The following is a 13,116-nucleotide window of genomic DNA, read 5'->3' as shown; positions in this document are numbered from 1 at the left end:
AGACTTCCCTCTCCCCGGCCACTACTTCTAGCTCTTCCGGGAGAATCCCAAGGCGTTCCCAGGCCAGTCGAGAGACATAGTCCCTCCAGCGTGTCCTGGGTCTTCCCCGGGGCCTCCTCCCGGTTGGACGTGCCCGGAACACCTCACCAGGGAGGCGTCCAGGAGGCATCCTGATCAGATGCCCGAGCCACCTCATCTGACTCCTCTCGATGCGGAGGAGCAGCGGCTCTACTCTGAGCCCCTCCCAGATGACTGAGCTTCTCACCCTATCTTTAAGGGAAAGCCCAGACACACTGCGGAGGAAACTCATTTCAGCCGCTTGTATTCGCGATCTCGTTCTTTCGGTCACTACCCATAGCTCATGACCATAGGTGAGGGTAGGAACATAGATCGACTGGTAAATTGAGAGCTTCGCCTTGCGGCTCAGCTCCTTTTTCACCACGACAGACCGATGCAATGCCCGCATTACTGCGGATGCCGCACCGATCCGCCTGTCGATCTCACGCTCCATTCTTCCCTCACTCGTGAACAAGACCCCGAGATACTTGAACTCCTCCACTTGGGGCAGGATCTCGCTACCAACCCTGAGAGGGCACTCCACCCTTTTCCGGCTGAGGACCATGGTCTCGGATTTGGAGGTGCTGATTCTCATCCCAGCCGCTTCACACTCGGCTGCGAACCGATCCAGAGAGAGCTGAAGATCACGGCCTGATGAAGCAAACAGGACAACATCATCTGCAAAAAGCAGTGACCCAATCCTGAGCCCACCAAACCGGACCCCCTCAACACCCTGGCTGCGCCTAGAAATTCTGTCCATAAAAGTTATGAACAGAATCGGTGACAAAGGGCAGCCCTGGCGGAGTCCAACTCTCACTGGAAACGGGTTCGACTTACTGCCGGCAATGCGGACCAAGCTCTGGCACCGATCGTACAGGGACTGAACAGCCCTTATCAGGGGGGCCGGTACCCCATACTCTCGGAGTACCCCCCACAGGATTCCCCGAGGGACACGGTCGAATGCCTTTTCTAAGTCCACAAAACACATGTAGACTGGTTGGGCAAACTCCCATGCACCCTCCAGGACCCTGCTAAGGGTATAGAGCTGGTCCACTGTTCCGCGACCAGGACAAAAACCACACTGTTCCTCCTGAATCCGAGGCTCGACTATCCGACGGACCCTACTCTCCAGGACCCCTGAATAGACTTTTCCAGGGAGGCTGAGGAGTGTGATCCCTCTGTAGTTGGAACACACCCTCTGATCCCCCTTCTTAAAGAGGGGGACCACCACCCCGGTCTGCCAATTCAGAGGCACTGTCCCTGATGTCCATGCGATGTTGCAGAGGCGTGTCAGCCAAGACAGTCCTACAACATCCAGAGCCTTGAGGAACTCCGGGCGTATCTCATCCACCCCCGGGGCCCTGCCACCAAGGAGTTTTTTGACCACCTCGGTGACCTCAGTCCCAGAGATGGGGGAGCCCACCTCTGAGTCCCCAGGCTCTGCTTCCTCATTGGAAGGCATGTTAATGGGATTGAGGAGGTCTTCGAAGTACTCCCCCCACCGACCCACAACGTCCCGAGTCGAGGTCAGCAGCGCACCATCCCCACCATATACAGTGTTGACACTGCACTGCTTCCCCTTCCTGAGACGCCGGATGGTGGACCAGAATCTCCTCGAAGCCGTCCGAAAGTCATTCTCCATGGCCTCCCCAAACTCCTCCCACGCCCGAGTTTTTGCCTTAGCAACCACCAAAGCCGCATTCCGCTTGGCCTGCCGGTACCTATCAGCTGCCTCCGGGGTCCCACAGGACAAAAGGGTCCTGTAGGACTCCTTCTTCAGCTTGACGGCATCCTTCACCGCCGGTGTCCACCAGCGGGTTCGGGGATTGCCTCCACGACAGGCACCGACCACCTTATGGCCACAGCTCCGGTCAGCTGCCTCAACAATAGAGGCACGGAACATGGCCCATTCGGACTCAATGTCCCCCACCTCCCTCGGGATGTGGTCGAAGTTCTGCCGGAGGTGGGAGTTGAAGCTACTTCTGACAGGGGGCTCTGCCAGACGTTCCCAGCAGACCCTCACAACACGTTTGGGCCTACCACGCCTGACCGGCATCCTCCCCCACCATCGAAGCCAACTCACCACCAGGTGGTGATCAGTTGACAGCTCCGCCCCTCTCTTCACCCGAGTGTCCAAGACATGTGGCCGCAAGTCCGACGACACGACCACAAAGTCGATCATCAAACTGAGGCCTAGGGTGTCCTGGTGCCAAGTGCACATATGAACACCCCTATGCTTGAACATGGTGTTCGTTATGGACAATCCGTGATGAGCACAGAAGTCCAATAACAAAACACCGCTCGGGTTCAGATCAGGGGGGCCATTCCTCCCAATCACGCCCTTCCAGGTCTCACTGTCATTGCCCACGTGAGCATTGAAGTCTCCCAGCAGAACGAGGGAGTCCCCAGAAGGTATGCCCTCTAGCACCCCCTCCAGGGACTCCAAAAAGGGTGGGTACTCCGAACTGCTGTTCGGTGCATACGCACAAACAACAGTTAGGACCCGTCCCCCCACCCGAAGGCGAAGGGAGGCTACCCTCTCGTCCACCGGGGTAAACCCCAATGTACAGGCTCCAAGTTGGGGGGCAATAAGTATACCCACACCTGCTCGGCGCCTCTCACCGGGGGCAACTCCAGAGTGGTAGAGAGTCCAGCCCCTCTCAAGGAGATTGGTTCCAGAGTCCAAGCTGTGCGTCGAGGTGTGTCTGACTATATCTAGCCGGAACCTCTCAACTTCGCGCACTAGCTCAGGCTCCTTCCCCTTCAGAGAGGTGACATTCCACGTCCCAAGAGCCAGTTTCTGTAGCCGAGGATCGGACCGCCAAGGTCCCCGCCTTCGGCCACCACCCAACTCACACTGCACCCCGACCTCCTTGGCCCCTCCCATAGGTGGTGAGCCCATGGGAAGATATATATATATATATATATATATATATATATATATATATATATATATATATATATATATATATGCATATACATACATACACTAAAGCCTAGAAAATAGTTTATTATTTTTATATTTAATAACAAGTGTCTTTTTAATATATTTTTTCCAAACAAATAAACTACATCTATATAAAATAATTGTGCAGATATAACTTATAGGATAAAAAACAGTCTTGTGAATTTAAAAAAAGTGTTCAGAATATGCTTTTGTATGGAATTAAGGCTCATTTAAACCACTGAAGCAAAACCAAAATGAAATTGTTAATCCTTTTAAAACACCACACCTACAGAGAAAGAGAAAAAAAGAAAACTCACATATGAAAGTGAAGCAATATTCTGTTAATGGTCAAAGCAGCAGAAGCGACACGAGTCTCATAAAATGTGTGTGCTAAAAAACTCCTTTGGTAGTGTACAAACCATTTTAAAGACAACCTCCTGTAAGCTTTCTCCCCCTTCAACATGGCATATGGATGCTTTAGAAGACCTCTGTTGGCTAAGGAGTCCCACTACAGAGTGGAGATGCACTTTTTTGTTGAGTTGTCCGCACATTCCTAACTTGTTTCTTTCTTGCAGTTTTCACGTTAAAACTGATTAAGTCAGTGTTTGTGTTGCAATTACTTCATACATTTTCCTTAATTTTTCACTTAAGCTGGCACTTAAATCTTAATCTTCCTCAAGAATGATTTAAGATATGAAGAGGTAGAGGAAGTGATAGGGAATGATAACGGCGCTTATACGCATGCGGCGCACAGCCGCCCTGCTGGCTGCTGCCGAGAGTTGATTCTACAGTAAAATAAAATAAAAAGAGGAATAACATTGGAGGTCTATCATCACCCCAAAAGCAGATATTAGAGGTCACATAGTATATGTGTACCAAATTTCAGGTCAATAAGTCAAACGGTTTGCAAGCTACAGGTGATTTAAAATCACAGACAAACGAACAGCCACAGTAGCGTATTAAATAAGAAGATTTGCCATTTTCCAGTCGGAATTTCCCCAGTGCACAGTGACTTCCTTCCTAATAGGATAAACTGTAGGTTCACATATTATAATTACAAAATTATAAAATTACACAGAATGACAGGCAATGCAAGACTCTAATAGCCACCATTACATTTGTACTGGTTGCAATAACAGATAGATATGTGCTATGGTTTCATTTATTTTACTTGACTGTTTGGTTTTCTTTGTTTTGTAACAGCTTTGCAATCTTAGTAATCAATGTAGAAATAAAATAGCAACAACACATTGTAAGGCTACCATAGTAAAGGTTATGGATGTTATAAATAAGAACAAGGCAAATATAAGTACCCATATAAAATATAGATTGCTCCCTGTCAAATGAATAGTGTATCATTGTTTAAACAATATTGGGTTCATGGACACCTGAGCAAAAACATAAATCTTCAAAATACAAAATAAAAGAGGATCATAAAAATCCTATGTTTTTCAAAAGTGAACACTAAATATAAAAAATTCCATCCATCATTTGTTTTGATTTTGTTCTGCTTCAAACTCTCTATCCTCCATATTATTGGCTAATCTTATTGTAACTAAAAAAAAATGAACAATGATATGGAATATTTTTCTTCCACATTTAAACATGAAAATATACCGTAATGAAACAAAAACAAATTGTTGAAAATAAATAACATAAAAAGAAAATATATGTAAGCATAAGTGTACAATAGACATCTATTCAAGCTCTGGAATTCATTACCTGCGGATCTCCGAAATATCAAATCATATTCATCCTTCAAATGTAAACTTAAAACACATCTGTTTAAAATGGCTTTTTCCTTCTGATTATAGTGGTTTTGTTTGGTTTTAATTTTTAGATTTTCTGATGTTTTAAGTTGTTTATAATTGTGTCTTTTATTTATTTATTGTTTGTTCGGTGTCCTTGAGTTCTCTGAAAGGCGCCTTGTATAAATAAAATGTATTATTATTATTATTATTACAGTGCCTTCAGAAAGTATTCAGACTGTCACAAAAGCAGACCACAGGCATCATAAGGTTTGGGGCAGCCACCCGTATATTGTGCCTTGGCTGCAAAATGGGTTACATTGATTGAGATATTCACAGGTTTGAGTCCAAAACAGAACTGATTTTAGTTTGATCACTTAGTGGCTGTCAAGGCCGTGACAGGAGGATGTGACGTCATCTGGACCGGAGCCGGAAGTGACGTCGTCGAGACCGGACGTGATGTCATCTGGAGTGCCGGCACCATGTGGGATTTCTCGAGGATAGTCTGTAGAGAATGGAGAGAGAAAGTTAGTGCAGCTCACCGCCCCCTGGTCTGGTGTGGTACTACTATTATTTAAGCCCTCTAGCTGCCTCCCATGTGCATGGTTGAGCTAAAGCCATTTCAATTCACTTTCTCCCTCTGAAACCCCAGAATGACAAAGTGAAAACAGGATGTTAGGAGTTTTTGTAAATTTACTGCTAATAAAAAACATTCCATTTACACAAGTATGCAGACTCTTTCCTCAGATTTTAGTTGAAGCTGTAATCAGAATATAAGTTTAATGTCACTGTGCTCTGTACAAAAATTATTTTATAAATCCACTCACATGTACAGGCCAGGCTAAAGTTAGCACACAGGGGCTCTCAGCTAGGCAAGCATTTGAAGAGAGAAGGTACAACTACGAAAATGGGCACTGTAATATTTCTGTATGTTAGAGATGAAATTGAATCCTCTCCTTGCCTTGTTTGGAACCTAAGTAAGGGCCTGCATGTGGAGAAAACAGTATAAAAGACTTGGACAGCAACCAAACATCTCAAAACCGATAGACGGATGGGTGCTAACGTCATCCATCCTGAGAATCCTTCCATCGCAGCGACGAAAAATGGCAGACTGTATACATCGAGATCCCACCTGGGTAATTGTCTTGCCGTTTGGCTTCCTTTGTCTGTAATGCCGCATAAATCGTCATTACAGAAAGCTAAGTTATTTTCTCTTATGTGATTTCTCATGTGTACACATAATTGAGTGAAGGTGCGTAACTCGGTTAAGGCAGAAACACAGTTCCTTAATAATCAGCGTTTACATGGGCAAGTAATCTTTTGAAGTTTTGAAGTTGTCAAAACACTCCAATGTCATTAAACATTATCATCGGATGAGCGTGATACCTGTGATAATTTTCTTGTGCTGTATAAACATGTTTAGTTAAATTGATGCTTTATTATAGGGTTCTCTTACTGGAATGCACGGAGCAAACTCTTTTCTGCTTGGCTGTGCGATTGAGCCCTGTAAAGGACCTTACACCAATTGCTAGTGGAATAATAATGGCGCAGGTATTTTTACTTCAATATAATTTAAAAAGTAATTGGACTATGCAGTGCATGTTACTTTTAACGTGTTACCCTACTGCTCTCGAGATTGTGTTGCTGATTTTAATATTGTATATTCAGCTCATCAACACGTATTTAGCGATTTATGCAATATTGAGACGGATTATTTCGGCCAGCAGAAGAAATAATGAGATTGCCCTAATATCTGCCTCTGGAACATTATTTTGTGAACTCTTCTACTAAATATGTGTGCAAAGCAAATAAATGTACAGCGGCCACGTGCAGACTACAAAAATCCTTAACAGTATCCTGATTATGAGTTTACATAGTCACATAATCAGATTATTCTCTGAGAAATCTGCAGTCAGGTTTCTCAAAGACCAATAACCCGATTTCTCTAATTGTTTGTGGCAGACAACCAGAGCCCTTACTTGGCTGGGACGCCAATGAATTGGAAGGACCAGGGGAGAGAATAAACACAGGAGAGTACCTCCCTCTGGCCACAATATGGCAGTCTCCCTGCATAGCAACATGGGACTTGGAGTTCAGGACAGCCCTGTTGGGTTCTGTGGGTGCCGTCAAGGAGATCTGCAGAGTCCAATTTTGTTGGGCTTCCACCACACCTGGGAGTACTTCCGGATTTCACTAACGAGCCATCTGGAGTACTCCCAGGTGCAACATAAAAAGAGCCACCCGCCTTCATTCCAGGAGCCAGAGTCGGGAGGTGAAGGACAAAACTTGCCAGGAGGAATGAAGGTGTACTGACAGAGAGAGAGAGAGAGGGAGAAGGAAGAAAAGAAAAGACTAGACATTGGTGTGTGCCGTGTTTATTGTGTTTTTGAGCTTTGCTATGAAGGTTGGAAATGGGGGAGATGTTTCACATGGGAAAAAATTAAAAAAAAAAATAAAGTGTGTGCTGAATTTGTGTCCACATCTGTCTGTGTCGGGATTGGGAAGTGGGTCGCCCCCTGGTGGCCACACGGTATATATGGCATTTTAGAAATCAGATGTATGTGAATAATCGGATTATTATTGAAGTACATGTAAATGTACTAAATGCTTGTCTGCAGCCTTCTGGTGTCCCCATCGTGGTCAGGGAGTGCATTTTAACCAACAGTGTAGGGAATCTGGTGAAAATCAATGCAAGGAAGACTGGTGGGAAATAAAAGCAGATTTTGATTCATCATGCTGTATCTTTAGAAAAAATTACTTAATGAAAAAGACAGAATCTTCCAGTACAATAACAACACCATAAACACTGCAGATACAAAATGGTGGAAGTCTGCATATGGAATACTAACAGTATTAGACTGACTACCTCAGGACCCTAACCCGAACATAATAATATGTATGAAATAACGGGGAAAAGGACAAAGAGTAGTCAATGAGTTATGCCAAATCCTTAAAGAATTTAGCTAATTTCCTTTAAACTTTGAAAAAATGTTACAGCAAAATTGAACAATTTTAAACAAGATAGATGTGATCGATGAAACATTTTAAATTAAATTATTGAATATGTTGTGCATATGGAGCAAGAGTGTATTCTATGCATGGCTGCCTTCCACTCCTTTTCTGAGATGTTAATTGAAAGATTCTTTTCCCACTGTACCCTAGAATCTTTTAAAGGAAGAGACTTTAATATATTTATATATATATTTTATTGAGTTGTTGTCTGAGCCTTGAAGACTGATCAGTATTTCTTCTGGAATACAAATGGGAGGGAGGTGTGAAAAATTGAGTAGGCTTCTTTTAACAAAATTTCTTATTTGAGAGTAGTGGAAAAATTGTATTACTAAGAAGTTAAATTTGAAGTGTAATTGTTCATAAGATTCAACACCATTATCTATATACAGTACTCTAAGTCTTTTCCAGAGATTAAATACTAAGTACGTTTGAGAAGGAGGAAGAAGGTGATTATCATGTAGAGGAGCAACAGATAAGAGCTTCTCTGCCTTGAAGTGCATTCTGCATTAGTGATTGATGGACAATTGGATTATTGGTATATTGGCAATAATTAGTATTTTCTGTGGCCCAAAGCAGTGCATATAAAGAAGTACAGCAAGGTTTTATTTCCATTGCAGACCAAGCTTGTGTGAATTCAGCATTTTGTGTCAATGTCCAGGGGCCTCATGCATAGTGCCGTGCGTAGAATTCACACTAAAACATTGCGTATGGACAAAAGCGGAAATGTTTGTATGCACAAAAAAACAGCTGCATAAATCTGTGCATTCGCAAACTTCCACGTTCTTCCACTCCATAAATCCTGGTCAGCGTGAAAACTAATTCAAGTACACGCTCCTGCTGCCACTCCCCAAACTCCTCCCAGAATTACTCCTCTTTGAATATGCAAATCAATATAAATAGCCCTTAAGCTCAGCGTTCTGTGAAAAGGCAATGGCAAAAGCATGGGGGGGAAACAGAAGAATTTCAGCGAATACCAAGTGGAGGCAAGGCAAGGAAAAACATACTATTTGTTGATTTAAACAGTGGTATAAACAACAAAAGGAAGTTGATTGAGTGACATAGAGTGTCAGAGAAACTAGAAAGCTCAAGATCACAAAGTCGCACAGTGCCCGAAATAAAAAAGAAGTTGTCAGATATTAGAGTCGCCGTGAAAAGGCGAGTTGTAGCCCACCGTCTGAATGTCATATGAAAGCTTATTAGGGTACAGAGAAAAGAAAAAAAAATATGGACACAGTGGGGAAAAAAGCTCGAAATGTCAACTTTAATCTCAAAATTTCCACTTTAATCACATAGTTTATTTTGTTATTAAAGTAGAACATTATAAACTTCATCTTAAAATTATTTAATTTACTAGTTTCTGAAATCCCATCGTAATTAAAGTAGCACGTTAAATGCTTTGTTTTGTATATGTTCTTCTATGTGCTCTTTGTGTGAATCACTATGTACTTCTTAAATGGGCTTTCTCTTCCTCCGACAGGACACAGAATCCATTACATTCGTGATATTACAGCCGTGTGAATAATTTAAATACTGAGATGTATACTTGATATCATTTTCATGATGATGGGAATTAAAGACATGCTATTAAACATGGTAACACTGTGGCGCAGTGATAATGACGAGCTGGCGCCTCGTCCAGAAATTGTTCATGCCTCACGCAAGACGCTTGCTGCGCCGTGCACGACTTTCGATGAAATACTTTATTGCAGCAGTACTGTCTCTTTCAAACGTACTAACACCCAATTCCTGTCCTTCATTTTCTTTCTCCAAATACCCAATCGCCACACAATTAGCTCTGTAATAGATGTAAAGCCATCTGTAAGCTGAGAACGCCGATTCTTCAAAACTTTTAAGGAACATTGAAATATCTTCGTAGTACATGTTTAATTATTCTATCTATCTATCCTTCCAGTGTCGCGCCAGCCCCAGCAAGAATACAGAGCGAAGCAGGAACAATCCCTGAACTAGCTAGCGCTGCGACACCGTGTCCTCACGTTTAATTATTAACAATATAGATTATTTAAATGATGTTAACATTTTATCTGTATAATGTAATAAACATATTTGGCTGCATTTCATCTTAAAAATGATACCGTCATCATATGTAAATACACGCTTTGTAAAGTTCTACAAGGAGCACTTGATGGACTGATTGAGTGGGTTAATAGTTCTTAGGATGAAACTGTTTCTGAACTGCGAGGTCCCTACAGGAAAGGCTCTGAAGCGTTTGTTGTATGAGAGCAGTTCAAATAGCGCATGGCTGAGGCACCGTGTGCTTGATGCTGTATACCGATAATTCTCTTTCTGACAGCTGCTGTAGAGCTGTGATTCCACACTCAGATACAGTGGGATAAATACTTGAGAGTAACAACGCTAAAGCAGCCATAGTATTTGGAATAGTTTGGCCATTCCATGGACCATTATATTGTTACAGGTTAATTACAATCAGATGCCTTAAACTAATAAACAATATGCGATTAATTTCAGTGTATTTATAAAGCTGCGTCAGGGATGTGGATCTAAAAAAGAAAGGGAAACCACACTGGAACAAAAGCACTGCTTTGACACTGGGTGCTGCCAGTTTGCAAAACAGAGCGGAGAACTTGCGTACGCCAAGCATTTAGCTGGGATGAAAATGTGCATGGCTTTATGCCAAGTTTAGGTTTCATACATTGCGAAGTGAGCGTGGAAACGGGCTTACACAACATTTTTGTGCGTACGCACCATTTATACATGAGGCCCCAGGTCTTTATAGATTGTAAATTTGCCGCTCGGTAATAAAATGAAAAGGTAGTGCCATGCCACCTCCTACCTTAGGTCTTTGTGGAGTCGGCTTTTGAAGGTGTGGATGTCTCGAATTCCAACCAAATTAAGTTTTAGTTGAGTCTAGTTACTTTTCTTTCTTTTTTTTTTAACATTTTATTGATTTTATTAAAATCCAATAGCATTCCATACAAGCAAGTCAAGTTTAATTGAAATCAACCCCCACCCATGAGAAAGAGAGCTAGGCCAGCAGAGTAAAACTTTAGTAATAGTAAAAATAAGTAAATAAATAAATAAAAATAAATAGAATAAATAAGAGAATCCGCTTACTCAACTTAAATGCTTATTCTAAGAGTCTAGTTTCTTAACGAATGATTTGTCAATGCATATAGGGATGCTTTGAAATAGAAAAAAGGAACTTGGGAAGGATGTTTGTCTTGACAGTACTGAATCTCCCTGCTAATGTGAGATGGAGGGTCGACCATCTGTTCATATCTTGTTTGGTTTTTTCGATGCGGATATTAAAATTGTGTGTGAAATTGTGTGTGAAAAAGATCTTTATATTCACTTGTGATGTTTACCCCTAGATATTAAAACTGTTCTGATAAAATGAAGGGAGAGATGCCCAGTCTAGGTACAGTGTGCTAGAGAGTTCACTGGAAAAAGTATACTTTTAAGAATATTGGTTTTGAGTCCAGATATCTTTTGAATTTCAGCTAATGCAAGGATTACTGTTAAAGATGTCTGTGGGTCTGATATATAAGGTACCATATCATCTGCAGATAGTCTATTTGCCTGTGATTGGGAGAGCAGATCATAACCTGGTTCTGCTTCAGCCTCACTACAAACCAAGAGTGAGGGAGCTACCGACAACCACACGCTCATTCAGGAAGTGGTCCCATGAGGCAGAGCAGGCTCTGAGAGACTGCTTTGGAACTACAGACTGGGATATCCTGCAGGGGTCACATAGTGAGAACATTGACGAGGTTGGTGACTGCACTACTGACTACATCAACTTCTGTATGGACATTGTAGTTCCAGTAAGAACTGTACGCTGCTATGCTAACAACAAGCCATGGATTACAAGTGACATCAAGGGCCCTTTGAACCAGAAGAAAAGGGCTTTTAAAGGCGGTGATCAGCATGAGCTTGAGGAACTCCGAGTCCAGCTCAGGGCGGTGAACGAGCAGTACAGGAGAAAGTTGGAGCAGAAGTTGCAGAAAAACAGCATGAAGGAAGTATGGGATGGGATGAAGATCATCACTGGCTGCAGCTCGAAGCAGGGTGCCTCCATTGAAAGAGAAAGGGAGAAAGCAAACCTGATGATCAACTTTTTTAGTAGGTTTGACCACCCTAACCCACTCTCACTTTCACCTCAGGATATTGAATCCTCCACCCATCCTTCTGCTTATACCAGCATAGGAGAGAGTTTCCCCCCACCCACAATTACAGCAGCCCAGGTAAGCAGAGAGCTGAGAAGACTTTGGGCCAGCAAAGCAGTGGGTCCAGATGGAGTATCGCCACAACTGCTGAAGGCCTGTGCGTTGCAGCTGGGGAGTCCTCTACAGTGCATCTTCAACCTGAACCTGGAACAGGGGAGAGTCTCGAGGCTTTGGAAAAAATCTTATATCACCCTAGTCCCAAAGGTATCACGTCCTAGTGAACTGAATGACTTCAGGTCTGTCGCCCTGACATCACATGTGATGAAGACCATGGTGCAGCTGCTGCTTCACCACCTGAGGCCACAGGTCTGCCATGCCCTCAACCCTCTGGAGTTCACTTACCAGGAGAAGGTGGGAGCGGAGGATGCCATCATCTACATACTACACCGATCCCTCTCCCACTTGAACAGAGGCAGTGGTGCAGTAAGAATTATGTTTCTGGACTTCTCCAGCGCCTTCAGCACCATCCAACCTCTGCTCCTTAGGGACAAGCTGACAGAGATGGGAGTAGATTCATACCTGGTGAGATGGATTGTGGACTATCTTACAGGCAGACCTCAGTATGTGTGTCTCAGGAACTGCAGGTCTGACATTGTGGTCAGCAACACAGGAGCGCCACAAGGGACTGTACTTTCTCCGGTCCTGTTCAGCCTATATATATCGGACTTCCAATACAACTCAGAGTCCTGCCACATGCAAAAGTTCGCTGATGATACTGCTATCGTGGGCTGCATCAGGAGTGGGCAGGAGGAGGAGTGTAGGAACCTAATCAAGGACTGGTGCGACTCAAACCACCTGCAAGTGAACACCAGCAAAACCAAAGAGCTGGTGGTGGATTTTAGGAGGGCCAGGCCCCTCACGGACCCCGTGATTATCAGAGGTGACTGTGTGCAGAGGGTACAGACCTATAAATACCTGGGAGTGCAGCTGGATGATAAGCTGGACTGGACTACCAATACTGATTCTCTTTGCCAGAGAGGACAGAGACGACTATACTTCCTTAGAAGGCTGGCATCCTTCAACATCTGTAATAAGATGCTACAGATGTTCTGTCAGATGGATGTGGCGAGCACCCTCTTCTACGTGGTGGTGTGCTGGGGAGGCAGCATAAAGAAGAGGGACGCCTCACTCCTGGACAAACTGTTGA

This window comes from Erpetoichthys calabaricus, chromosome 13 (assembly GCF_900747795.2).
Source record: "Erpetoichthys calabaricus chromosome 13, fErpCal1.3, whole genome shotgun sequence".
Taxonomy (NCBI): domain Eukaryota; kingdom Metazoa; phylum Chordata; class Cladistia; order Polypteriformes; family Polypteridae; genus Erpetoichthys; species Erpetoichthys calabaricus.
This window is presented reverse-complemented; position numbering follows the sequence as displayed.